The following is a 27,030-nucleotide window of genomic DNA, read 5'->3' as shown; positions in this document are numbered from 1 at the left end:
AATAACACACTCTTAAATAATCAGTAGGTCAAAGAAGAAATCATGAGAGAAGTCTATAAGTATCTCGAGACAAATGAAAACAAGAACACAACATATTAGAACCAATGGGATGCAGTGAAGTCAGTGCTGAGAGGGAAATTTATAGCTCTCAATGCTTATATAAAAAAGAAGAAAAGAGCTAAAGTCAAAGACCTAACCTCACACCTGGAAGAACTAGAACAAGAATGGTAAACCAATCCCAAAGCAAACAGAAGGAAACGAATTATAAAGATTAGAGCAGAAATAAATGAAAAAGAAAATTTTTAAAAACAAAACAGAAAATCAACAGAATTAAAGTTTGTTCTTTGAGAAGATTAACAAAATTGATACGCCCTTAGCTAGATTAACAAAGAAAAAAAGAGAGACTATGAAATAAAATCATAAATGAGAAGGGGACATTACCACTGACCCAGAAGAAATAAAAGAGATCATAAGAGGATACAATGAACAACTGTGTGCCAACAAACTAGACAACATGGATGAAATGGACAAATTCTTGGAAAGTCATGAACAAACCACGCTGACCCTTGAAGAAATAAAAGACCCCAACAAACCAATCACCAGTAAAGAAATTGAAATGGTCATCAAAAACCTCCCCAAAATGAAGAGTGCAGGATCAGATGGTTCCACAGGTGAAATTCTACCAATTGTTTAAAGAAAATCTAACACCAATCTTGCTCAAAATCTTCCCAAAAAATTGAACAGGAAGGAGCACTATCAAACTTCTTCTATGAAGCTAACATCTCCCTAATACCAAAGTCAAAGATATTACAAAAAAGGAAAATTAGACTCATTTCTGTAATGAATATAGATACAAAAATTCTCAACAAAATACTTAGTAAATGAAACCAAAAAACACATTTAAAAATTATACATCATGATTAAGTGGGCTTTATACCAGGTTTGTAAGGGTGGTTCGACATAAGAAAATCAGTGTAGGGAAACGGACTTGGCCCAGTGGTTAGGGCGTCCGTCTACCACATGGGAGGCCTGCGGTTCAAACCCCGGGCCTCCTTGACCCGTGTGGAGCTGGCCCATGCGCAGTGCTGATGCGCGCAAGGAGTGCCTTGCCATGCAGGGGTGTCCCGCGCCATGCAGGGGTGTCCCCCGCATAGGGGAGCCCCATGCGCAAGGAGTGCACCCGTAAGGAGAGCCGCCCAGAGCGAAAGAAAGTACAGCTTGCCCAGGAATGGCGCCGCCCACACTTCCTGTGCTGCTGACGACAGAAGCTGACAAAGAAACAAGACGAAGCAAACAGACACAGAGAACAGACAGCCAGGGGAGGGGGGGGGGGAATTAAATAAATAAATAAATCTTAAAAAAAAAAAAGAAAATCAGTGTAATATACCTCATTAATAAATTGAATAAGAAAAATCACATGATCTCAATTGATGCAGAAAAGGCATTTGACAAAATACGACATCTTTTCTTGATATAGTCACTCCAAAAGATAGGAATAGAAGGAAACTTCCTCAACATGATAAAATGCATATATGAAAAACCTACAGCTAACTTTGTACTCAATGGTGAAAGACTGAAATTTTTCCGCTGAGATCTAGAACAAGGCAAGGATTCCCACTGTCTCTGCTTTATTCAATATTGTGCTAGAAGGTCTAACTAGAGCAATTAGGTAAGAAAAAGAAATAAAAGGCAGCCAAATAGGAAAGGAAAAGGTAAAACTTTTGTTATTTGCTGATGATATGATTCTATACTTAGAAAATCCTGAAAAACCACAGCAAAACTATTAGAACTTGTAGACGATTTCAGCAAAGGGCTGGAATATAAGATCAATATGCAAAAATCAATAGCATTTCTGTATACTACTAATGAGCAATCTGAGGATGAGGTCAGAAAAAAATTCAATTTACAATAGCAACTAAAAGAATCAAATATTTAAGAATAAACTTAACCAAGGACATAAAGGAAATATATTCAGAAAACTATAAAACATTGCTAAAATAAACCAAAGATGATATAAAGACATGGAAGGATATTCCATGTTCATGTGTTGGAAGACTAAATATCATTAAGATATCAGTTCTACCCAAACTGATCTACAGATTTAATGCAATCCTGAGAAACATTCTAATAACCTTCTTTGTAGAATTGGAAAAGCCAATCATCAAATTTATTTCAAAGCGTAAGGGTACCTGAATAGCAAAAACAATCTTTAAAAAAAGAATGAAGTTGGAGAACTCTCACTTCCAACTTTAAAGCATATTTGTCTATCTATAGTGGTAAAAACAACATGGTACTGGCATAAAGATAGACAGATTGACCAATGGAATTGATTGAAGAGTTCGGAAATAGATCCTTGCATCTATCGTCATATGATTTTTGAAAGACTGTCAAACCCACTCAGCTAGGTCAGAACAGCTTACTCAACAAATGGTGCTGGGAAAACTGGATATCTAAAAGAAAGAAAGTGGACCCTATCTCAAACCTTATACAAAAATTAATTCAAAATGGATCAAGGACCTAAATATAAAAACTAAAACCATAAAACTCCTAGAAGAAAATACAGGGAAGTATTTTCAAGATCTTGTGGTAGGTGGTGGTTTTTTAGACCTTCTATCCAAAGCATGAACAACAAAATTTAAAATAGATGAATGGGACTTCCTCAAAATTAAACACTTTTGTATTTCAAATGAATTTGTTGAGATGAAAAGCCAACTCAATAGGAAAAAAACCTTCAGAAATCACATATCTGACAAGGTTTTGATTTCCATCTTATATAAAGAGATCATACAACTTAATGACAAAATGACAAGCAACCTAATTTAAAAATGGGCAAAAGATTTGAATAGACATTTTTCCAAAGAGGAACTAGGAATGGCCAAAAAGCACATGAAAAGATGTTCAGCACCATTAGCTATTAGGAAAATGCAGATCAAACTACAATGAGGTATCAGCTCACACCATACAGAATGGCCATTATTAAAAAAACAAACAAGCAAAAAACCCAGAAGACAAGTGTTGGAGAGGATGTGGAGAAATAAGAACACTCCTTCAGTGTTGATGGGAGTGTAAAATGGTGCAGCCTCTGTGGAAGATGATTTGGTGGTTCCTCAGGAAACTAAATACAGAACTGCTTTATGATCCAGCAATCCTGCTACTAGGAATATATTTAGAAGAACTGAAAGCAAGTACATGAACAGATATTTGCACACGGATGTTCATAGTGGCACTATACACAGTTGTTAAAAAATGGAAACAACCTAAGTGTCCATCAACCAATGAATGGATAAACAAGATGTGGTATATACATATGATGGAACACTACTCAGTTGTAAGAAGAAATCAATTGGGGAAGCATATAACAAAATGGATGAACCTTGAGGACATTATGTTGAGTGAAATAAGCCAGACACAAAAGGACAAATATTGTATGGTATCCTTGATATGAACTAAATATGATGAATAGACTGATAAAGTTGGACTATGAAAGGTTGGTGGGAGATGGAATGTGTGTTGAGAAGGGGGAGCTGATGCTGAATGTATGAAAATGTTTAATAAGGGCAGTTGTAAAAATGTGGTAATGGATGGAGTTGATGGCAGCACATTATAATGAGTATAACAAACACTGTATTAATGAATGTGATTATGGCCGAAATGAGTAGTGCTGGAAGGTTAATGTTAGTTGGAGGACAGCTGGAGGATAATATAGGGAATGTATAACAGTGATTTTGGCAGTAGAGGAAGATTGTAGTTAATATAAATACAGGAATGTTCTACCACTACAAGGTGTGAAAAATGTGGTGATACATAGGACAAATATAGCTAATATAACTTACATACTATTGCTATAATAATATTGTAATGTTTTTGTAGCAAAACCAAAGAAGATACTATATTAATGCTGAAGGTAAAAAAATAATATGGGGTTTGGTTTTGTGAGCTATGACTATGATTAAGCAATTTTCTCTTCATTTTCTCCATTAATGAGACCTTGATTATGTCATTCAACTAATCTATGTTCATCTGTGTATCTTTTTGAACTGGGGAACAACTAATTTTATTGTTGGGATTAGATTAAAGTGCCTGGACAGAACTTTTTCAGAGTAATACTTCCATAACTTGTTGAGCTCCTTTTTGCCTTTTTGTTTTTTGAATTTGAAATTAAATTTGAATATTTTTAAAAATTAAAAAAGAAGAAAGACTTCAGATCAGAGACTTAACCTCAAAACTGGTAAAACTAGGAAAAGAAGAGCAAACTAAACTCAAAGCAGCAGAAAAAAGGAAATAAAGATTAGAGCAGAGATAAATGAAATAGAAAAATTTAAAAAACAGTAACAATAAAGAGGATCAACAAAACCAAAAGTTGGTTATTTGAAAACATCAATAAAATTGACAACCTTTAGTTTGTCTCACAAAGGAAAAAAGAAAGAGGATACAAATAATGAAAATCAGACATGAAAAGGAATAATTACTACTGACCCCAATGAAATAAAAAGGACTTTAAGAGGATACTGTGAACAACTTCTTGTCAATAAATTAGATAACCTAGATGAAATGGAGAAAATTTTAGGAAAAAACTACACTGACACAAGAAGAAATAAATCTCCACAAACCAATTACTCATAAAAAGGTTGAATCACTAATAAAGAAAAAAAAAACCTTCCAATACAGAAAAGCCTAGTACCACTCTATAATATAGTGAACCCTGTTGTGGATGATGAATGTTGGATTTTAAGCTCAGTGGTTGAGCACCTGCTTCCCAAGTCTGAGGTCCTGGGTTCAATCCCTGGTACCTCCTAAACAAAACAAAACAAAAAGGATGTTGGAATTTGTCAAGTGCCTTTCCGCATCAATTGAGATGATCACGTGGGTTTTTTCTTTCACACTAATAATGTTGTATATTACCTTGATTTTCCTATGTTGTACAATCCTTTCATTTCTGGATAAATACCACTTGGTCATGATGTATAATCCTCTTAATATAGTGTTGGATTTGCTTTGCTAGTATTTTGTTGAGGATTTTTGCATATATATTCATAAAGGATATTGGTCTGTAATTTTCTTTTCTTGTGTTGCCTTACCTGGCTTTGGTATCAGGGTAATGCTGGCCTCAAAGTATGAGTTAGGAATTAATCCCTCCTTTTCTACTTTTTGGCAGAGTTAGAGAAGGACTGGTATTAAATCTTCTGTAAATGTTTGGTAGAATTCAGCAGTGAAACCATCTTTTCTTTGTAGAGAAGTTTTTGTTTGTTTGTTTTAATGATTTATTTATTTATTCCCTGCCCCACTCCCCTCACTGTCTGCTCTCTGTGTCCATTTGCTGCACGCTCTTCTGTGTCTGCTTGTCTTCTCTTTAGGTGGCACTGGGACATTGATCCTGGGACATTTTGGAGTGGGAGAGAGGCAATCATTCTCTTGTGCCACCTCAGCTCCCTGGTCTGCTACATCTCTTATTGTCTCTCCTCTGTGTCTCTTTTTGTTTCATCATCTCGCTGTACCAGCTCTCCACTTGGGCTAGCTTGCTGTGTGGTCCAGCACTCTGCTCAGGCACTCCACGTGGACCAGCGCTCTGTGTGGGCTCGCAGTATGGGCCAGCTTGCATTCACCAGGAGGCCCCAGGAATCAAACCCTGGACCTCCCATATGGTAGACAGGAGTCCAATCACTTGAGCCACATCCACCTCCCAAGGTTTATTGATTTTGTTAATCTTTAAAAAAACCTTTTGGTTTTATTGAGTCTCTCTACTGTTTTCTATTCTCTATTTTACTTATCTCTGCTATAATATTTGCTATTTCCTTCTTTCTACTAACTTTATTTATTTTTTATTGTCTTTTTTAAAAAAGATACATAGACCACACAAAATGTTGCATTAAAAAATATAAGAGGTTCCCATATACCCCACTCCCTACCCCACCCCCACTCCTCCCACATCAACAACCTCATTCATCAGTGTGGCACATTTATTGCATTTGATGAATACATTTTGGAGCACTGCTACACCACATGGATTATAGTTTACTTTGTAGTTTACATGCTCCTCTAGTCCATTCAGTGGGTTATGGTAGGATATATAATGTCCTGCATCTGTCCCTGAAATATCATTCAGGACAACTCCAAGTCCCGAAAATACCCCCATATCATACTTCTTCCCTCTCCCTGCCCTTAGCAACTCCTGTGGCCATTGTTTTTAGATTTGGTTTGTGTTTCTTGTTCTAGTTTATTTAGGTGTGAAGTTAGGTTATGGATATGTGATCTTTCTCCTTTTCTAATGTAATCATTTAGAGCTATAAGTTTCCTTTCACTGAATCCATAAACTTCAGTATGTTGTTTTTGTTTTCATTTGTCTGAAGATATTTCTTAATTTCCCTTGTGATTTCTTCTTTGAGTCATTGTTTGGTTAAGTGTGTTGCTTAATTTCCACATATTTGTAAATTTTCCAGTTTTCCTTCTGTTATTGATTTCTAGCTTTATTCCATTGTGATCTGCGAAGATACTTTGTAAATGATTTCGATTTTTTAAAGTTTATTAAGATTTGACTTTGGCTCTAACATATGATCTATCCTTGAAAATGTTCCAGGGGCACTTGAGAAGAATGTTTATTCTGCTGTTGGTGGTGGTGGGAGTATTTTATATATGTCCATTAGCTCTAATTGGTTAATAGTGTTGTTCAAGTCTTCTATTTCTTTATTGATCTTCTGTTTAGATGTTGTATCAATTATTGAAGCTTCCAACAATTATTATAGAACTGCCTATTTCTTCCCTCAATTCTGACACTTTTGCCTTCATATATTTTGGGGCTCTATCATGAAGCACATATATGTTTATAATCATATTTTCTTGCTATATGGAACTTTTTTATCAATGCATAATATCTTTCTTTGTATTTTGCAATCCTTTTTGACTTAAAGTATTATTTTTCTGACAATAATACTTCTGGCTCTTTTGATTACTGTTTATGTAGATATCTTTTTCTACTCTTTTACTTTCAACCTCTTTGTGTCTTTTGTACCTAAAGTGAGTCACTTGTTGATAGTATACAGATGGATCATGCTTTTTCATCCAATCTACCAATCTCTGCCTAAATATGGGAGTTTAATCTATTGACATTTAAGGTAATAAATGAGAAGGAAGTATTCACTTCTGCTATTTAGCTGTTTTCTGTATTTCTCGTATGTTTTTATTCCTCAATTACTCAATTATTGGCTTTTTATTTATAGTGTACCATTTTGTTTCCCTTATTTTTTTTTCCTTTTCTCTATTTTCTAGTTATTTTGTTCATGGTTACTTTTATAATTACAATTAACATCTTAAACTAATAATACCCTACTTCAGCTAGTACCAACCTAGTTTCAGTGTATATAAAACCTCTACTTCAATGCTCAGCTCTCCCCCTTTATATTGGTATTGACTCAGATGATATGTTTACATATTATATGTTTGTTAACATAAATTTAAAATGTTACTTTACACAGTAGCCTATTAAGTCATACAGGGATGAAAAAGCAGTTACACACAAAAAGTACAATAATACAGGATTTTATATTTATCTATGTAGTTACCTCTACCAGTGTTTTTTAAATTTCTCTTACACCTTTGAGTTACTGTCTAGGGTCCTTTTATTTCAGCCTTAAGGACTCCCTTTAGCATTTCTTTTAGGGCCTGTCTTCTGGTAATGAACTTTTTCAGCTTTTGTTTATCTGTAAATGTGTTAATTTCTTCTTCATGTTTGAAAGATAATTTTGCCAGATATAGAAATTATCAGTGACAGATTTTTTCTTTAAGGACTGAACATATGCCACCCCACTGGCCTCCATGGTTTCTTCTGAGAAATCTGCTGTTAGTCTTATTGGGGAATCCCCTTTATATGACAAGTTGCTTCTCTCTTGCTGCTTTGAAATTTGTCTCTTTGACTTTGAATTTGACAATTTCACTAAATGTGTCTTGGTGTAGATCTCTTAGAGTCTATCCTGCTTGGCATTTGTAGCATCCTTTATGTGTATATTCATGTCTTTCAACAGTCATTATTTCTTTAGACACTTTTTCTGCCCCTTTCTTCCTCTCGTCCTTCTGAGATTTCAGTGATGCATATGGTGGTATGTCTCATAGTTTGCTAAAGTCTGCCAATGTAAAATACCAGGAATGGATTGACTTTTAAAATGGGAATTTATTAGGTTAAAAGCTTACAGTTCTGAGGTTGTGAAAATGTCCAAATCAAGGTATCATCAGAGATGCTGTTTCTCCAAAGGTTGGCTGCTGGCGATCCTGGACTCCTGGAAGGCACAATGGTGGCTGGTCTCTGCCTTCCCTTCTGGGCCTTGTCACTTCAGCTTCCAGCCACTGCACTGATTCCAGACTCCAAACAATCTCTCAGCCTCTCGGAGTTTCTCTTTCTGCAGATGCAGGTGATCCTGGAGTCCTTTCTTACATGGAAGGATAAATTGTGGCTCTTCCTCTCCCCTCTCCTCCATGTACTAGTCTAATAAAGCTTTAAGACCCACCCTGGGTCCCACAATCTAAACAAATGCCCTTAACTGAAGCAATCTAATCAAAGTGATCTAATCAAAGTTCCCTTAACTGAATCTACCCAAAAGTCCCCACATGCAATAGGTTTATAGGCACAGGAATGGGTTTGCTTTATTTTATTTTAGCTTTTTTTTTTTTTGAGGTACTGGCAGCTGGGGAATGAACCCAGGACCTTGTATGTGGGGAGCTGGTGCTCAGCCACTGAGCCACATTGACTTGCCTGGGTTTTTTAATTTGTTTGCCTTATTGTTTGTTTTTGTTTTTTTTAGGAGGCATCAGGAACTAAACCTAGGGCCTTCCATGTGGGAGGCATGCACTCAACCTCTTGAGCCACATCCACTCCCTGGGTTCGCTTTAAGAGCAGGATTTTCTGGGACCCACAAAAGACTCATACCAGGACAGTATGCTTGATGTTGTCCCAAATGTACCTCAGGCTCTGTTTAGTCTTTTTTTTTTTCTGTTTCATTTTTTTCTTTCTTTACCTCACAGTGGATAATTTCAGTTCTCTTCAAGTTCACTAAACCTTTCTTCTACTTGTTCAAATATGCTATTGAATCCATCTAGTGGGTTTTTCATTTCAATTACTGCATTTATGACTCTGAAATTTCTGTTTGGTTCCTTTCAATAATTTATTTCTGTTCATGTTGTCAGATATTTTCTTAATTTCCTTTAGTTCTTTGTATATGGATTTCTTTTTTTTTTAAAGATTTATTTATTTATTTATTTATTCCCCCCCCACCCCCGGTTGTCTGTTCTCTGTGTCTATTTGCTGTGTCTTCTTTGTCCGCTTCTGTTGTTGTCAGCAGCATGGGAATCTGTGTTTCCTTTTGTTGCATCATCTTGTTGTGTCAGCTCTCTGTGTGGATGGCACCATTCTTAGGCAGGCTGCACTTTCTTTCTCACTGGGCAACTCTCCTTATGGGGCACACTCCTTTTTTTTTTTTTTTCTTTTAAAGATTTATTTATTTATTTAATCCCCCCCTTCCCCCAGTTGTCTGCTCTCTGTGTCTATTTGCTGCGTCTTGTTTCTTTGTCCATTTCTGTTGTCAGTGGCACGGGAAGTGTGGGCGGCGCCATTCCTGGGCAGACTGCACTTCCTTTTGCGCTGGGCGGCTCTCCCTACAGGGCGCACTCCCTGCGCGTGGGGCTCCCCCATGCGGGGGACACCCCTGCGTGGCTTGGCACTCCTTATGCGCATCAGCACTGCATATGGGCCAGCTCCACACGGGTCAAGGAGGCCCAGAGTTTGAACCGTGGACCTCCCATGTGGTAGACGGACGCCCTAACCACTGGGCCAAGTCCGTTTCCCTGGGGCACACTCCTTGCACATGGGGCTCCCCTACGCGGGGGACACCCCTGCGTGGCATGGCACTCCTTGCACGCATCAGCACTGCGTGTGGGCCAGCTCCACACGGGTCAAGGAGGCCTGGAGTTTGAACCGCGGACCTCCCATGTGGTAGACGGACGCCCTAACCACTGGGCCAAGTCCGTTTCCCTGGGGCACACTCCTTGCACATGGGGCTCCCCTACGCGGGGGACACCCCTGCATGGCATGGCACTCCTTGCACGCATCAGCACTGCGTGTGGGCCAGCTCCACACGGGTCAAGGAGGCCTGGAGTTTGAACCGCGGACCTCCCATGTGGTAGACGGATGCCCTAACCACTGGGCCAAGTCCGCTTCCCTTTATATGGATTTCTTTAGCTCATTGAACATATTTAAGACAGTTGGTTTAAAGTCTTCGACTAATAGTTCCAATGTATGGGCTTCCTCCGGACTGGTTTCTGGCAAATTCTTTTTTTTCCTATGAAGGGGTCAAAATTTCCTGTTTCTTTGTGTGTTTTGTAATTTTTGTTGGGAACTGGGCATTCTGTATTGTGCTGTAGTAACTGTGGAAATATATTTTCCCCACTTCTCTGGGATTGCTAGGGCTTTGTTGTCGAGGGCTGAGGCCATCAGTTTGTGACTTTTTCACACTATTTTTTATTCCAAATGAAGAATGGAAAATGACAAGAGGAGAAAAAAAAAAGTAGGTATTGTCTCTTTAAGTCTCTTCTGCTGCTTTTGCCTGAGGAAGGTTGGACAATGGTCACCCTTAGCGCAGGCTCCCCCAGTGATCTTCAGTAGCTGATCAAAAGCTATGATCAGTGATCAGACCACACACCCCTAGATTTTGGAGAACTAGATTCTTATAGCCCAGCTGGCACCCACAAGCTCAGGAGCATGAGTTGCAGTCACTACTGCTGCCTGTCACGCAGTCGTGGGATGGGGAACAATAGCTGCTATTGGGAGGGTAAAATTTACCGATATTTTCTACAATTTACCAGAATCTTCCTCCAGCTTTTCCCTAGATGTGGCACAGTGTTCCACTGCACATGAGTTCTGAAAGAATTGTTCAGACAGTTCCTTCTAATTCAATAGTTGTTTTGGTGGAGGGACTGATCCTGGAACTTCTTGCTCTTACGTCTTCCTACAATTTTTTCAAGTTGTAGTTGCTTAAAGATTAGTTGCTATGTGGCATATGAAATCATATCAGTGAGCTTTTTGTATCGTATTGAAATCCATTGGTATATCTTGCAACTTGAAAGGATCTTTTACCATGCATGATTTTGTATAATCATTGTATTCATTTCCTAGGGTTTGTCTGTAGGGAAAAATCTGTTCCATGTCTCTCTCCTGGTTTCTGTCAGCAGCTTGCTGGCAGTCTATGATTTTCTCTGCTTCAGTCACTACATGGTGTTCTCCTCTCTGTCTGTGTCCAAATTTCTTCTTCTTATAGCAGCACCAATCATAATGGCTTAAAGATCCTCTCTACTCATATATACCTCATTTTAACTTGCCTAATACCATTTTGACCCGATTTTCAAATAAGGTCACTTTCTGAGGTATTGGGTTTAGGACTTCAATGTATTTTTTGGGGGGACAAGATTCAATTCATAACTACCATGCATTAACCATTTGGAAAATATTAACTCATTCTGAGTATTAGACAGCTAAAGGGGTACTGATGCAAAATACCAAAAATCGGTTGTTTTTTTGTTTTTTTGTTTTTTTTTTTTTTAGATTAGAATAAAAATTTATTGTGGTGAAGAATTATATTTTTTCTTTGCAAAAGCTGAAAAGGCTCATATAAATTACCAGCCCAGAGCTTAGATTTCCACAGGCACCGTCGCATGAAACAAGAGTCTGTCACTTCTTCTTGCCAGGCTTGGGGGCCTTTTCGAGGCCTTGGATGTATTTTCGAGGGAGGTGATACTCTTCAAGCAACAGCCGGCCAAGGTGGTGAATCTGGTTTCCCTGGATCTGGACCTGCAGGCCGTCCTTGGACCCGGGGGCGGCGGAGATGGTGGTGCTGGCCTGGCACTGCTGCTGGAGGATGGCAGCCACCGAGCAGGGCTCCAGACCGTAGGCCTCCAAGTTCCTCACCACAGTCACCTTTTTATTAGAAGCTCTCTGTGCTAGGGTGATGTCAATTGGACAGATTTTCCCTTTCTTCACAATGGGCTCTTGTCCGGGAAAGGTCACTTGATAGGCAGGCTGCAATTTTTCCAAACATCTCTGGTCAGGAGACTATCCCATGGAAGCTTCAGGACTGTGTGCTGTTCATTTTTCTCTAAGATGCAGTCACATAGGATAGGATCCAATTTCACGAGGTTTTTGTTGACGGCATCAACCAGGTCATTTTTCTTGGCATAATTAATGATGATTGTTCGGACCTCACTGCCCTCGAGAATGCTCCCCTTCTTGTGGCCAGACTCCTGGAAGAGCAGGGTCATGTTGGCTGGGACACAGTAGAGGGATTTTATATCTGGAGGGTGATAGGGCTGTTCCCTGCTACCCTCCTGGATAGTCTGGGAGGTCGGGGAGGGCTCGGGTATGACGAAAGATGTAATCCTCGGGTGCTTCCAGTCCACTGCCACAATGCTCTCCACCCCTTTGCTCAGCTCCTTCACCTGTATAATCTGCTCCTGCTGCATTCGCTGCAGGAACTTAGAGAGCTTTTTGAAGCTTGACTTCTTTATATCCAGTTGCCATCCTTCAGGGCAGCAGGAGAACATGTGGCTGCCAAGGAAAGTGCTGGTGAGTAAGGGGAGGTCAGCCTTTTTGACTCGGCACTTCAAAGCATGCAAGAAGCATTGCTCTAACAGTTCGTCCATGTGCTCTTGTGGGGTCTTGCCATCCAGGCTGTCTTGGTTCAGGCCCCCGACACTGGTGTCTTCGGAGGCTTCTGACGGGGACTTGTCCTCACACACCTGGTGATGCTCCCCATGCTCCTCCTCGGCCTGCAGGCTCAGGCGCCTCATGTTTCCCTGCAGGGCGGGGTCCACCTGGGTGGACCCCTTCTCTTCACTGGGGTCTGGGGGATCCAGGGCCAGTGGAGCAATGGAAGGTGGAGAGGACTTGTCTCCAGACCGCCACAAGTGGTCCTGGTAAGTGTGGAGCATGGAGAAGCCCCTTCCCTTCAGGTCTGAAGTCAGCATCTCAGCTGTAGACATGGCGGCAACTCCAATTGCAACGGGGGCTCTGTTTCCCACCAAGGCAATGGCACAGAGGTCGCCCTTCTGAACCTGAGGCAGACCAGCAGGGGGCACCACTAGTCCAGGCAGCATCAAATCTGCTCCGCCCACGAGCTTCTCGAGTACCAGAGGCCATGTTATGAAGGTTGGAAGAAGATCAGGATAGGACCACAGGGTATACACTGTTGGATATAGATTTTTCTCCAGTTCAAATAGGATGGGATTACCACCACTCACATACACAGTCACTGCATCTCCTTTGTGTGCATACAACTTCAAAATGTTGAGCTCCTCCTTTCCAGGTACTAACTCAGAGACCTGATCAGTTCCAATGGTGGGGAAAGCAGCTGTCACATCAGCCCGAAGCTTTCTCTCGAAAGGCCTTGGCAAACATGTCTGCTGGGCTGGCCCGGAGCAGACTAGCAGAGTACAGGAGCCGGGGCGGTCAGGAATGCGAGAGCGCGGCGGCTCCCGGGCCGGCAGCCCCGGGGGCAGCCATGCTGGGCTACAAAGGGTATTTATTTGGGGTAGGAGCTTACAGATACCAGGCCATAAAGCATAAGTTACTTCTCTCACCAAAATCTATTTTCACGTGTTGGAGCAAGATGGCAGCCGACATCTGTGAGGGTTCAGGCTTCCTTGGTTCCTCCCTTCCAGGGTCTTGCTTCTCTCTGGGTTCAGGGTTCCTTGCTTCCCAGGGCTCCAGCTTCAGCATCAAACTCCAACATCAAAACTCAGCATCAAAAACCCTCCAACTCTGTCCTTTTGCCATTCCTTTTATCTGTGAGTCTGCACCCACCAAGGGGTGGGAACTCAACACCCTAATGACATGATTTGATCAAAGCCCTAATCATAATTTAATCACACCCAGGTACAGACTAGATTACAAACATAATCCAATATCTATTTTTGGAATTTTAACCATATCAAACTGCCACACTGTTATCCAGATCTTCAAAATATTGACACATTTCATTATATAATGTCACATAATCATGTTTGTTAATATCAACACTGATTTCACTGGAAAAATCTTTAAGTGTTGGGAAACCATCAAGCTCTTGGTGGCAGATATGAGTTTTCCAAAATTCTAATTTCTGCTTGGAATCTCAAGTTTTATCACTGACAACACTTACTATCAGTTGTTTTCTTGAAGCTACAGGCTCAAACTGCCAGATACTCAAGTCCGAATAATCGTAGTGTATCAGTTGACTTTTCAAATAAAAATGGTGTTCCATTAAAAGTGGATAGTTCAGCTTGCAATTCAAACAAGCACACAATTGATTTTCCTATAGTTGTTCTATCATACTTCCCATAGTCACACAGAATATAAAAAAGAAGTATACTCAGGGTCAAGATTTAATAAATAATTTTACTGCTCTTTTACTGTTTCATCAAGGCAGTAAGTGAAACTGTCTTTTTTAAAAAAAAAAAACTTCAAGGCCAGTGTGTAATACAGGTGAAGAATACAAAAGACTACAGAGTACAATTTGGCACCACTGCCTTAATTTCACTAAGGTGTAGCATTTTTTGCTTTTGCTCTATCGGTGTAATGTCAATACAGTGAAAAAAGACAATTAATGCCTTAATATTGTATGACAATAATTTTAAAAGATTGTTGTGACTTTGTGGACTTCATCTACATGTCTCAGTACCTCTAGAGGTCCAGAGACCATACTTTGAGAACTTCTACATTGTTATTTGAAAATTTCTATAATTTTATTAATTCTTTTAGCTTGTTTTGAAATATTAAGTTACAATTTTCATTTGTTTTGTGGACATGTCTTTCTGAAGTATTCCCATTATTTTAGGGATTTTATTCTACTCCTTTTTCTCTTTTTATCCTTATTATAACCTCATAGAAGATTTGATGTAATCCTTTAGTGTGGTTCTTGAAGTACAGTATTTTTCCTATACTTTTAGGTAGGAGGAACGGGCCAGAATAGATTTTCTAATTTCCAGGTTCTGAAGATCCCTCTTCTTTTGTGTTCATAAAGTACTAAAAAATATGGCCTTATGTTTCCTGATAACTGCCATCTCTGTTCCACCTGTCCCCCCACTTCCCTGCTGGATCTTCTCTTTCCTTTGCACCTATTGCCCTTGTTCTGTTCTAAGTGGATTCTGCTCTCACTAGTTTTTCCCTAGTGTGGGTCTTATCTTGGAAGGGCCCTTTGGCTTGTTACTTTTTAGCATTTTTAGGGCCAAGCCTCAAGCTTCTTAAATCCTTATTTCAGAGCATACACTGGCACTAACCTGCAAATTATATCCTGCAAGAGCCCCACGCACTTTTGGTAGCTATTCTCATTTTGGCCCACACACTTCCACTGAGTTCCTTTTGGCAATTTTGAGATTCTTCTCATTTCAGTGCTGTTAGAAGCCTAGTTGACTTCCATCTATTTCCTCCCTTACTTTATAGGTAGATAGTTTTTTTAAAAAGTTATACATACACAAATCATACTTCTCTCTCACTGAATAATATGTCATGGTGGCGGCGGACTTGGCCCAGTGGTTAGGACGTCTGCCTGCCACATGGGAGGGCTGCAGTTCAAACCCAAGGCCTCCTTGACCCGCGTGCAGCTAGCCCATGCACAGTGCTGATGTGCGCAAGGAGTGCCCTGCCACGCAGTGCTGATGTGCGCAAGGAGTGCCCTGCCACGCAGGGGTGTCCCTCGCGTAGGGGAGCCCCACACGCAGGGGGTGCGCCCCGTAAGGAGAGCCACCCAGCGCGAAAAAAAGTGCAACCTGCCCAGGAATGGCGCCACCCACAAGGAGAGCTGACACAAGATGATGCAACCAAAAGAAACACAGATGCCCATGCCGCTGACAACAACATAGGCGGACAAAGAAGGCACAGCAAGTAGACACAGAGAACAGACAACCGGGGTGGTGGGGGGAAGGGGAGAGAAATAAATAGATAAATCTTTTTAAAAAATGTCATGGTGATCTTTTCACATGAGTATCTACAAATCTATGTCATTCTTTTTAATGATATTGTCCAAAGATGTGATATTGTCCTTATAGCACTTTTGTGAGTAAGTACTATTATCCATCTCCATTTTACAGATGAAGAAACTGATGCACAGAGCAGTTACCTGGCTTATACAAGGTCACAGATCTAGTATATTGTCTGTTGTATCATTATGCTGTTATTTAGGCTGTTTGTTTTAAAAAAATTTTTTTTTGCTATGCTAAAACAGTTCTGCAATTGACATTCTAAATCCTTATCGGAAATGTGATTTCCCAATAGTTTCTCCCATTAAGTTGGGTGCCTTTTTGCATTTTTGACAAAGTCCCACAAGGTGCAAAAGTGATTTTGAGGAGGTCCCATTTATTTAATTTTCCTTTTGTTGCATGTGCTTTGGGTGTAAGGTCCAGGAAACCACCATCTACCACAAGGTCTTGAAGATGTTTCCCTACATTTTCTTCTAGTAGTTTTATGGTGCTAACTTTTATATTTGGGTCTTTGATTCATTTTGAGTTGATTCTTGTATAGGGATAGGGGTCCTCTTTCATTCTTTTGGTTATAAATATCCAGTTCTCCCAGCACCATTTGTTGAAAAGACTGTTTTGTCCCGTTAACATGGACTTAGTAGGTTTGTTAAAAACCAGTTGACCATAGATTGAGGGTTTATTTCTGGACTCTCATTTCTATAACACTGATCGATGTTTCTTTCTTTATGCCGGAACCATGCTGTTTTGACCACTGTAAGTTTGTACTATGTTTCAAGGGCAGAAGTAAAATTCCTCCCATGTCACTCTTTTTTCTTTAGAATGTTTTTGGCAGCCAAGTGCTCTTTCATTCCAAATGAATTTGGTAATTGCCTTTTCTATTTCTGTAAAGTAGGCTATTGGAATTTTGATTGATATTGCCTTGAATCTATAAATCAGTTTGGGTAGGATTGTCATCTTCACGATACTTAGTTTTCCAATCCATGAACACAGAATGTCTTTTCATTTGTTTAGGTCTTCATTAATTTCCTTTAGTATTGTTTTGTAGTTTTCTGCTTATAGGTCCTGTACTTTTCTGGTTAAATTGATTCCTAGGTATTTGAGTCTTTTTGTTGCTTTTGTAAATGGACTTTTTCCCTGATTTTCTCCTCAGATTGTTCAAGTAGCATACAAAAACATTACTGATTTTTGCATGTTGATCTTGTATCCTGCCACTTTACTGAACTCATTTATTAGCTCATGTAGCTTTGTCATAGACATTTCAGAATTTTCTAAATATAGGATCGTGTCGTCTACAAACACTGAGAATTTTACTTCCCCTTTTCCTATTTGGATGCTTTTAATTTTTTTTTTCTTGTCTAGTTGCTCTAGCTAGAACTTCTAGTACAATGTTAGATAATAGTAATGACAGTGGACATCCTTGTCTTGTTCTGGATCTTAGAGGGAGAGCTTTTATCTTTCCCTATTGAGTAAGATGTTGGCTGTGGGTTTTTCTTATATACCTCTTATCATATTGAGAAATTTTCCTTTTAGTTCTATATTTTGAAAAGTTTTTATCAAGAAAGGATCCTGGATTTTGTTGAATGTCTTTTCTATGTCAATTGAAGTGATCATGTGGGGTTTTTTTTCCTTTAATTTGTTAATATGGTGTATTAAGTTGATTGATTTTCTTATGCTGAGCCAGACTTACATATCAGGAATAAATCCCACTTGGTCAAGGTGTATAAGTCTTTTGATATGCTGTTGGACTCGATTTGCAAGTATTTTGTTGAGAATTTTTGCATCTATGTTCATTAGAGAGATTTGTCTGTACTATTCTTGTCTTGGCTTTCATATTAGGGTAATGTTGGCGTCATAAAATGTGTTGGGTAATTTTTCTTCCTTTTCAAAGAGTTTAAACAGGATTGTTGTTAATTCTTTTCTAAATGCTTGGTAGAATTCACCTGTGAATCTGGTCCTGGATTTTCCTTTGTTTGGAGATTTTGGATAACTGATTCAATCTCTTTAAATGTGATTGTTTTATTAACTTCCTGTATTTCTTGTGGTGTCATTGTAGGTTGTGCATTTCTAGGAATCTGTCCATTTCATCTAGGTTGTCTAGTTTGTTGGCATACAGTTTCTCATAATATCTTCTTATAATCTTTTTTTATTTCTCTGGGGTCAGTCATAACTTCCTCCCTTTCATTTCTGATTACATTTATTTGCATCTTCTCTTTTTTTCTTTGTTAGTCTAGCTAGAGGTTTGCAAATCTTATTGATCTTCTGAAACAACAGCTTTTGGTTTTGTTGATTTTCTCAAATTTTTTTGTTCTCAATTTCATTTATTTCTGCTCTAATATTTATTATTTCTTTCCTTTTGTTTGCTTTGGGATTGGTGTGCTGTTCTTTTTCTAGTTTCCCTAGTTGTTCAGTTAAATCTTTGAGTTTAGTTCTTTTTTAATAAAGGCATTTAGAGCTATACATTTACCTCTTGATACTGCCTTAACTGTATCCCATAAGTTTAATAAGTTGTGTTCTCATTTTCATTTGTCTCAATATATTTATTGATTTCATTTTCAATTTCTTCTTTGACCCACTGATTGTTTAGGAGTGTGTTTTTTAGCCTCCATACCTTTGCAGATTTACCTCTTTCCTGTCTATTATTGATTTCCAATTTCATTACATTATGATCTGAGAAGGTGCTTTGTATAATTTCCATCTTTTTATATTTACTGAGAGCTGCATTGTGCCCTAGTAAGATCCACAGGCACTTGAGAAGAATGTATAACCCACTGAGTTTGGATGCTATGTTCTGTATATGTTTGTTAGGTCTAACTCGTTTATCATATTGTTCAAGTTCTGTTTCCTGTTGATCTTCTGTCTAGTTGTTCTATCTAATGATGTGAGTGGAATGTTGAAGTCTCCAACAATTATTGAAGAAATGTCTATTTGCTGTGTGTTCTTTTTTTGTCCGCTTCTGATGTCAGCGGCACGGAAATCTGTGTTTCTTTTTGTTGTGTCATCTTGCTGCATCAGTTCTGCATGTGTGTGGTGCCATTCCTGGGCAGGCTGCACTTTCTTTCGTGCTAGGTGGCTCTCCTTACGGGGCGCACTCTTTGCACATGGGCTCCCTACACGGGGGACACCCCTGCGTGGCACGGCACTCCTTGCGTGCATCAGCACTGTGCATGGGCCAGCTCCACATGGGTCAAGGAGGCCCGGGGTTTGAACCGCGGACCTCCCATGTGGTAGACGGACGCCCTAACCACTGCGCCAAGTCTGCTTCCCCCTCATAACTTTTTTGCATTTTAAGTCTGTTTTGTCACATATTAGTATAGCTACCCCTGCTCTTTTTTGGTTACTATTTGTGTGGAGTATCTTTTTCCAAACTTTCACTTTCAACTGGTTTATATCCCTGGGTCTAAGGTAAGCAGCATATGGATGGCTCATGTTTTTATCCATTCTGCCAGCCTATATCTTTTGATTGGGGTTCTTAATCCATTCACATTCAATGATATTACTGTAAATGCATTTTATTCTTTAGTTTTCATATGTCATATCTTATTTTCATCTGTTTTTTTACTCTTTTGTTTATCCTTTCTGCTATTCTTTCTTCTATACTTTCCTCCAATCCTCTCTCTTCTGTCTTTTTCTTTCAGGCTCTAAGGCTTCCTTTAAGATTTCCTGCAAAGGTGGATTCTTTTTTTAATGAACTCTCTTAGTTTCTGTTTGTTTGTGAATATTTTATACATACCTCGTATTTGAAGGACAGTTTTGCTGGATAAAGAATTCTCAGATGGCAATTTCTATCTTTCAGTATCCTAATTGTATCATACTACTGTCTTCTCACCTCCGTGGTTTCTGATGAGAAATCCGCACTAAGTCTTACTCGGCATCCCTTCTGTGTGATGGTTTGCCCTCTCCCTTGCTGCTCTCAGAATTGTCTATCTTTGACATTTGACATTCTGAGTAGTACATGTCTTGGAGTAAGTCTATTCAGATTTATTCCAATTAGAGTATGGTACACTTCTTGGACATGAGAGTTAATTTCTTTCCTGAGAGTTGGGAAATTTTCAGCTATTATTTCCTCAAATATTCTTTCTGCCCCTTTTCCCTTCTCTTCTCCTTCTGGAACTCCCATGACACATATGTTGTTGTGTTTCATGTTGTCAGTCAACTCCCTGAGCCCCTGCTCTATTTTTTTCCTTTTTTTTTTTTTCTGTTCTTTTCTCTCTTCAATTTTAGCTATTCTGTCTTTTCTATCACTTATTCTTTCTCCTATCATTTAAAGTCTGCTGTTGTGTGCCTCGAGTGTGTTTTTGATCTCACGTATTATGTCATTCATTCCCATGAGTTCTGTTGCTTTTCTATTGGATTTCAAATTCTTCTTTGTGCTCTATCAATGTCTTCTTGATGTCATTTATCTCTTTAGCCATATTGTCTTTCAACTCCTTAATTTAATTTTGGAAATTTGTGTGAATCTCGTTAATTAGTTCTCTCAATCCTGTGACTCTTTTGGGGCTTTGACATATTCTTTTCTTGGGTCATGTCTTCCTTTTTCTTAGTATTGCTCATAATTTTTTGCTGATGTCTAGGCATCTGATTAGGATGGTAGTTTACTCAGATGCTCAATTTCTTTCTCTTTCATAGGGATTTAATGGCGGGAAGCTGTGTGCTACTGCTGATCTTTGATTTTTGGTTCAAAACTCCACTACTAACCTGGATCGTTAGTATTGTCCCTGTTAGTTGCTCAAGACTGGGCTCTGGACCCAGTAATAGGTTGCAGATCAACTTTCTAGGGCCTTGGGAAGGGAGGCTATCAAGACCAGAAAAAGCCTCTCATTTAAAAATTTTCTCATGTGCATTTCCTTGGTCTGCCAGGAGATGGCACTCTTTGGCAGCCCTCTCAGTTCAATGCCTGGTTTGCTGCCACCCTGACTGAATCTCTTTGACAGAGGTTCCTGCCTGGAGGCTAAGAGCCTTCTGATTCAAATTTCTCAGAAACAGTTCTCTTGCCTTTTCTGGCTGCCACCTCCCTTTTCCCGGGTAGGAAATAATTCCACTCTCCTCTGCATCCTCAACAATCAGTCCCTGTTAGTAGAGAAGGAGGTTTAGAGGGTCGTATCTCTTTAGCCCCTCACTGGCTCCCAAGGCAAACAATGGCCCAGCCCCACCTGGCCTGGAAGGGCTCCTGGGACAAGGCAGATCAAATTTGTGGGTCAAAAGCTGAGTAAGCCTTAGGTTGTGTCCCTCTCTCTTCCATTTTCTGGGGCAGTGGATCCCTGGAGCCCACTTTGTCTGCAGTAGGCTCAGAGGCTTTAGAATACTAAAGTGTCTTTAGTGTGGGGGAGGGTTCCGGCAGTAGCAGCCGCTGGTTTCAAGTTTTACCATCATCGCAATGCCCTCCTTTGTCTCTCTCTCTTCTGGGCTGTGTCCAGCCTATGCCAGAGGTCCTAAACCCTAGAAGATTTTTTTCCAGGTTGTTTCAGCCTGTCCTCTAAATATTTTTCTGGCGGAGAAGAGAGCCTGCAATTGACATTCTTACGGTATATATGTTGGAAAAACTTTGTGAGTATTATCTATAGGAATGAATCCTAGCAGTGGATTACTGAATTTCTTTTTTAATTTTGTTTTGAGCACTTTTGGAGAATTTCTTTACATTCTTCAGGGTAATTAGAGAAACTCTAGGGTGCTATAAAACCAAGGTTTGGTATTACTCTATTAGACCATACTGCTGCTTTTAAAAGGTAGATCTGATCATCGTATGAGACTTAGATATAGGGCCTTTTACAGATGGGATATGGGGGAAAGGAAGGCGTATTTTCCCCAACTCTGCTCTTTCTGCAAGCAGAGATCATAATATACTTACTGATGATCTCTTTTCAGAACTGGTGGAGTCTCTTTCATTACAGGGATCTTATGCTGGAAAAATCCATTCCATTGGTGATGCCTTCAGAAACTTTAAAAACCTTAGATCCTTAGATTTATCAAGGAATTTGATCACTAGCTTAAAGGTAAGTTCTATATTCTATGACCGGCCAAGCCAGCCTAATTTATTCAAGTATTTACTTATTTATTTATTTGAAGAAATAAGAGTTAGAAAATAGCCTAGAAAATACAGGATCTTCCTTTCAAATGCTTCAAAAGTAAATTTAATTATTCACTGTAAAATTCTTTCAACTTTGCTATATGTTTGAAAAATTTTTTTATTACAAAATATTGGGAAAAAAATCCTTTTTTTACTCAGGGAAAACTTTGTTTAGCTATTGTGGCCTAGGGCATGATTTTAAATTTCAGTGTATATTAGAAATTATGAGAAGAGCTTGTAAGTACAGATTCTTATTTCCTATTATGGGAGAGATTCTGACTTAGTAGTTCTGGGCTTGGGTCAGAACATTCCCAGGTGATTCTGATGCTGGTGGTACATGGAGCACACATGGAGAAACACTGGCCTAGTGTGTGACTGTGGGGTTATCCAGGAGGAGGAGGAAATGGTGGTCTTGCAAACAAAGAAAAATCTCCACATCAGGGAATGGTGGAGCAGAGAGCAGGGCAGGAAATTAGGAGGAAGCAGGCCTGAGTCAGGTGTGAGGATTAACTAACACACACAAAGAACTCTATAACCATGAATGTGCACACTCAGAGAAGGAATTTTGTTTTGTTTGTGGTAAACCCCCAAATAGTGCTTCTTTCACATGTTCCCATTTTGCTCCAGTTATGCATCTGTCTTGGCAAAGCCTTTCTCTTCAAGACTCAAGGTGGAACTCACAGTCTGTCCAGAATTAGTTAACAATCTGGATTATTCTGTCAATATTGCCAATTTTGCACTTCGTAGGGGATACTTGTTCAACAAAGCAGTCCAGACTCAATATCAAGGTTAAAACTAAAGACTCTAGAAGAGGAAATCCAAGAAAGATCAAACTTCTAACTAGGTGTCACCTAGGGAACTCTGAAAGCAGCAACTCCAAGTTGAAAAATATCTTTAGACCTATTTTGTTCCATGGACCCCTTTGCCAGTCAGGTGAAAACCATGGACCCTTTTCTAAGTCCACACTATATGTGTATTATTTAATAAATATATCATTCCTGTACCAACACCTCCTTACAAGAATGATGTTTTTTTAAAATTTCAATTCAAGCTTATGGATCCCTGGTTAAGAACTCCTGTTTTAGACTCTGTTTTTTTAGAAGCCATTTGTATTTGGCCTATGAGTTTCAGAGCTGCTAAGGTATCCTTTTAAAAAATATATATATGTATTAATATATTTTATTACAGAAGTTGTGAATTTACAAAATGCACATGTGTAGAATTCCCATATAACAACCCTTCACCAACACATTACACTGTTGCAGAACATTTGTTATGGATTGTGAGATAATATCATCAGACTATTACCCCTAGCTATGGTCCATGGCATACATTTGGCATATTTTTTCCATATCCCCCTATTATTAACACAATACATCTTTGGCATTAATGCAGCACTATTACAGCATTGCTGTTAACTATAGTCCATAGGTTACATTAATTGTGTTTTCCCCATGCTTCTCGACATTCCCACGTATGTGTGGGAACATTTGTTCTGGTTCAGAGAAGGACATTCTTGCATTTGTATTATGTGCTATGTCGAGTCCCCACCCCTATTCACTGTATTATTCAGTCCCTAGATTATTCTCTAGTTTTCTTTCAGCTGACATTTACATCCCTAGACTACTCTTTTTAGGCACAATCCCATTTTAAACCAGGTGCTACTCACTATAATGGGTTACCATCAATTCTGTCCATTTCCACACATTTACAGTCAAGTTAATTAAAACTTCTACATATATTAAGCATCAGTAGTCCTTCACAGCTCTCCTTTAATCTCCTAATAAACTATACTCTGGGTTTTTAACTCCAAGTTTTTATTCTTTGTATTCATAATAGTGAGGAGGTCTCTTTTTATTCGTGTATTTGTTCTTTTTCAGGCTAAAAAATTAAGTGAACATTACTATAATTTGTTTTATAGTCTCTTCCTGTCTCTTCTGTAAATTGGGTGAAAAACTGTTGTGAAGGTTAATCAAATTGACATATGTAATCAAACATAACATATGTAAGATTCTTGGTACAGTGCTTAGCATATAAGAAAGTTAAGTGTTAGTTTTCTACTTCTCTTGTTTTTATGATTTATTACATGTATTCATCTCTAGCAGTTTTAAATCAGTTTGCTTAACTTCCCCAGGAGAAAAAATGTTTTGTGATTATTGCTAGTGCAACTCTGAGGAATACTTGAATTCATGCTGTTGGAGAAAAACGGCGTTCACTGGGACATGGAGACTGATTGACCACAGGCAGAAAATGTATTTATTGAGAAGCTCTCCCAATGGAGGGGGTCTGAAGAACAGACTTCAGCCCTCCCACCAGCATGGTGGGGGTCTGAAGAGAGACTTCAGCCCCCTCCTGGAAGGGGGGGACTTGAATTTACACAGAACTTTCCTAGGTGGGGAAATGATAGTTAGTGGGAGGGGGGTTGAGGGTCCAAATGAGGTAGTGGGAGGGGGTTGAGGGAGTTAATGGCTTTTTGGAATGCTGCAGGAGCAGATATTTTTTTTATCTGTAGGGATTAAAGGATATATAAATAGTGAAGGTTTCCATCTCAGTTTCCCTCTGATACACAGGTAGAGGTAGTGAAGATCTCCATCTCCCTCTGATATGCAGATGGTGAAGATCTCTATCTCCCTTTATTCCTGTCTCTATGAGGTTTCTTTGTTTAACCTGTAGGAAAGTGCCATGCCATGCCCTCAGACACAGGGGAGGAGGTTTGCCTTTTCCCAGTGCATATCAGGGGAAACTGAGCTACAGCTTGTTAATTATTGCAAACCTCTAACACATGCCAACTGGGAAAAGTGAGAGGAGGATGGAAATTGTTTCCTTGACTATTTATACTTTGAGAAATTAAGAGATTACTGGAACTGAGAAATTAGACATATTTAAAGACACTCCTAATAGTGTACTCACCTAAAGACACTGATAACTAATCCTAACCCCTGACCTTTTAACAATATAGAAGTCAATAGACTGTAAAAGAGCCAGAAGGAAATGCATCAAAGTATAAACAGGATTCTATTTGGGAATGTTTTGTATATATCTTTGAGTTTTCTAAATTTCCTGCAATGAGAAAATGATAATTTTGAATGAGAAGAGATTAAAACCATTATTCTTAAAATATCTGATGGAAAATAATTTTAATTTTCTAAAATAATCCTCAAAGATGTATTTCTTTTATGGTAAGTACTTTTGCTACTAAAAGTATATCTTTATATGTATATGTACCTATTTTGAAATATTGTCCTGAAATTTAGTATTGGGGCATACGCTGCTAACTAACCAAATACATGAAAATTAAACAATAGAAGTTTACAGCAGAGGAGGAAAATTATGACTTTCCCTCTAAAGCTTTTCAGTCCTGATTGTATTGTTGCCAGAGAAGGGGTGGGGTTGCTTAAGCCACAGAAAGAGAACTGAACAAGAGAGAACAATTCTACCAAGGAGAACTGATAGGGAACTTATATTTTGGCAAAACTCTGCAGGGAAAACATGGACAAGAGGGGTCCCAGACTGGTCCAGGAGGGAGGACTTGGAGATGGCATTGTTTTGTTTGCTGTACTAAGCCAATGACCCTGTGAGTGAGGCAGTGAGATGTAAGGATACACACACACACACACACACACACACAGAGGCACATATATTTAACTTTTGTTTTTTTGTTTTTTATCATGCCCTTCTCCCTCAGAATGGGTTCTTTTGTCTACTTCCTTTCCTCTAATAAATTGAAGTCCTCTTGGAGTCAGGAGAGTGGTTGGGGGCAGTGTGAGAGAAGCTTGAAAGGGGCTTGGCCTGGCTACCACCAGGAAGAATGGGATTGGGAGAGCGGAACAGGGAGCAACTGAAGTAGAAAATTGACTATAGATGTTTGAATGCCAGGTTTTGTAAAGAAGGAAATGTAGTATATATGTGAATTATTTAATATTTAGAATAGTCAGTGTCCGTGGGCAGCAGTGTTCTTATTCCCAGGTGACCGAATGGGAGTTCAATCCTGCTTTTCTCAGAGAACATGAGTGACTTGGGTGACATGTTTAAGTATGAAGAGTAATAGGTATATTTCCACCTTTATCTATGAGGTTCTTAGGCCTTACTAACGTGCAGTTTTATAATGTGCTTTTTTCCTTTCAGGGCATCCAGTATTTATGTTCACTCCAAGACCTGAATTTATATTATAACAACATTCCTTCATTAGTGGAGGTGTCCCGCCTACAACCTTTACCCTTCCTCAGAGAACTAGATTTGAGACTCAATCCTGTTGTCAGAAAAGATACAGATTATAGGCTCTTTGCAGTGTATACGCTACAAACTCTGGAGAAACTGGGTGAGACTCTCTTCCCTGTTCCTTGACCCCAGAATTTTACTTTAAATCAGCTGCCTCCTAAAGTTTTTGTATGTTAGCCCAGAGTGTGCACTGGCAGGATATATTTGTTTATTAGTCAACATTTATGTAACTATTTTGTGTTGTCAGGATGTTTAACAAGTCCTTCTATTGTTTATTGAATGACAATCTATGATTATATCAGTTACTTCCGGCTTTAGTTTTCTTTTGTTGACAGTTTCACTGAACTACCTCCTCTCCAACAAAAATTATTCCAAGTTGAGATTTATTTTCCAGATGCCCCAATTTTGCAACTGTATTAGCAAAAGAAAATTAATACAACTCTTTGGGGGCTTAGTTGGCAAGGAACAGTAACTATTCCTTTAAATAAGCTGGTCTATATTATTGTATCATTTTATTGTTGAGAATGTATTTCTTACTAAAGTGTATATTTCACACATTTCTGGGAAAGTTATTATATCAACAGTAATAGAGGGAAATTAAAATCTTAGAAAGTGATATAACTTTCAATTTCAACACTAGGCTATCTGAGTTGTTTGCTGTCCAAGCTCTACTTTCCCTAAGGGTAAAAGTGGCTGGCAGTTGTCGCTATGGCATCCCTGGTAGTCTCCCTGAGTTACTGCTGGCCCCAGTGACAACATAA

General features: G+C 39.0%; 1 pseudogene; it reads right to left on the bottom strand.

Annotated features, from left to right (window-relative positions):
- Positions 1 to 11,573: 11,573 nt before the first annotated feature.
- On the bottom strand, positions 11,574 to 19,859 carry LOC105746341 (eukaryotic translation initiation factor 2D pseudogene; annotated as a pseudogene).
- Between the last annotated feature and the right edge of the window lie 7,171 nt (positions 19,860 to 27,030).

Source organism: Dasypus novemcinctus, chromosome 18, assembly GCF_030445035.2.
Source record: "Dasypus novemcinctus isolate mDasNov1 chromosome 18, mDasNov1.1.hap2, whole genome shotgun sequence".
NCBI classification, from domain to species: Eukaryota; Metazoa; Chordata; class Mammalia; order Cingulata; family Dasypodidae; genus Dasypus; species Dasypus novemcinctus.
Note: the sequence above shows the minus strand (reverse complement) of the source record. Positions and strands in the feature narration are given on the sequence as shown.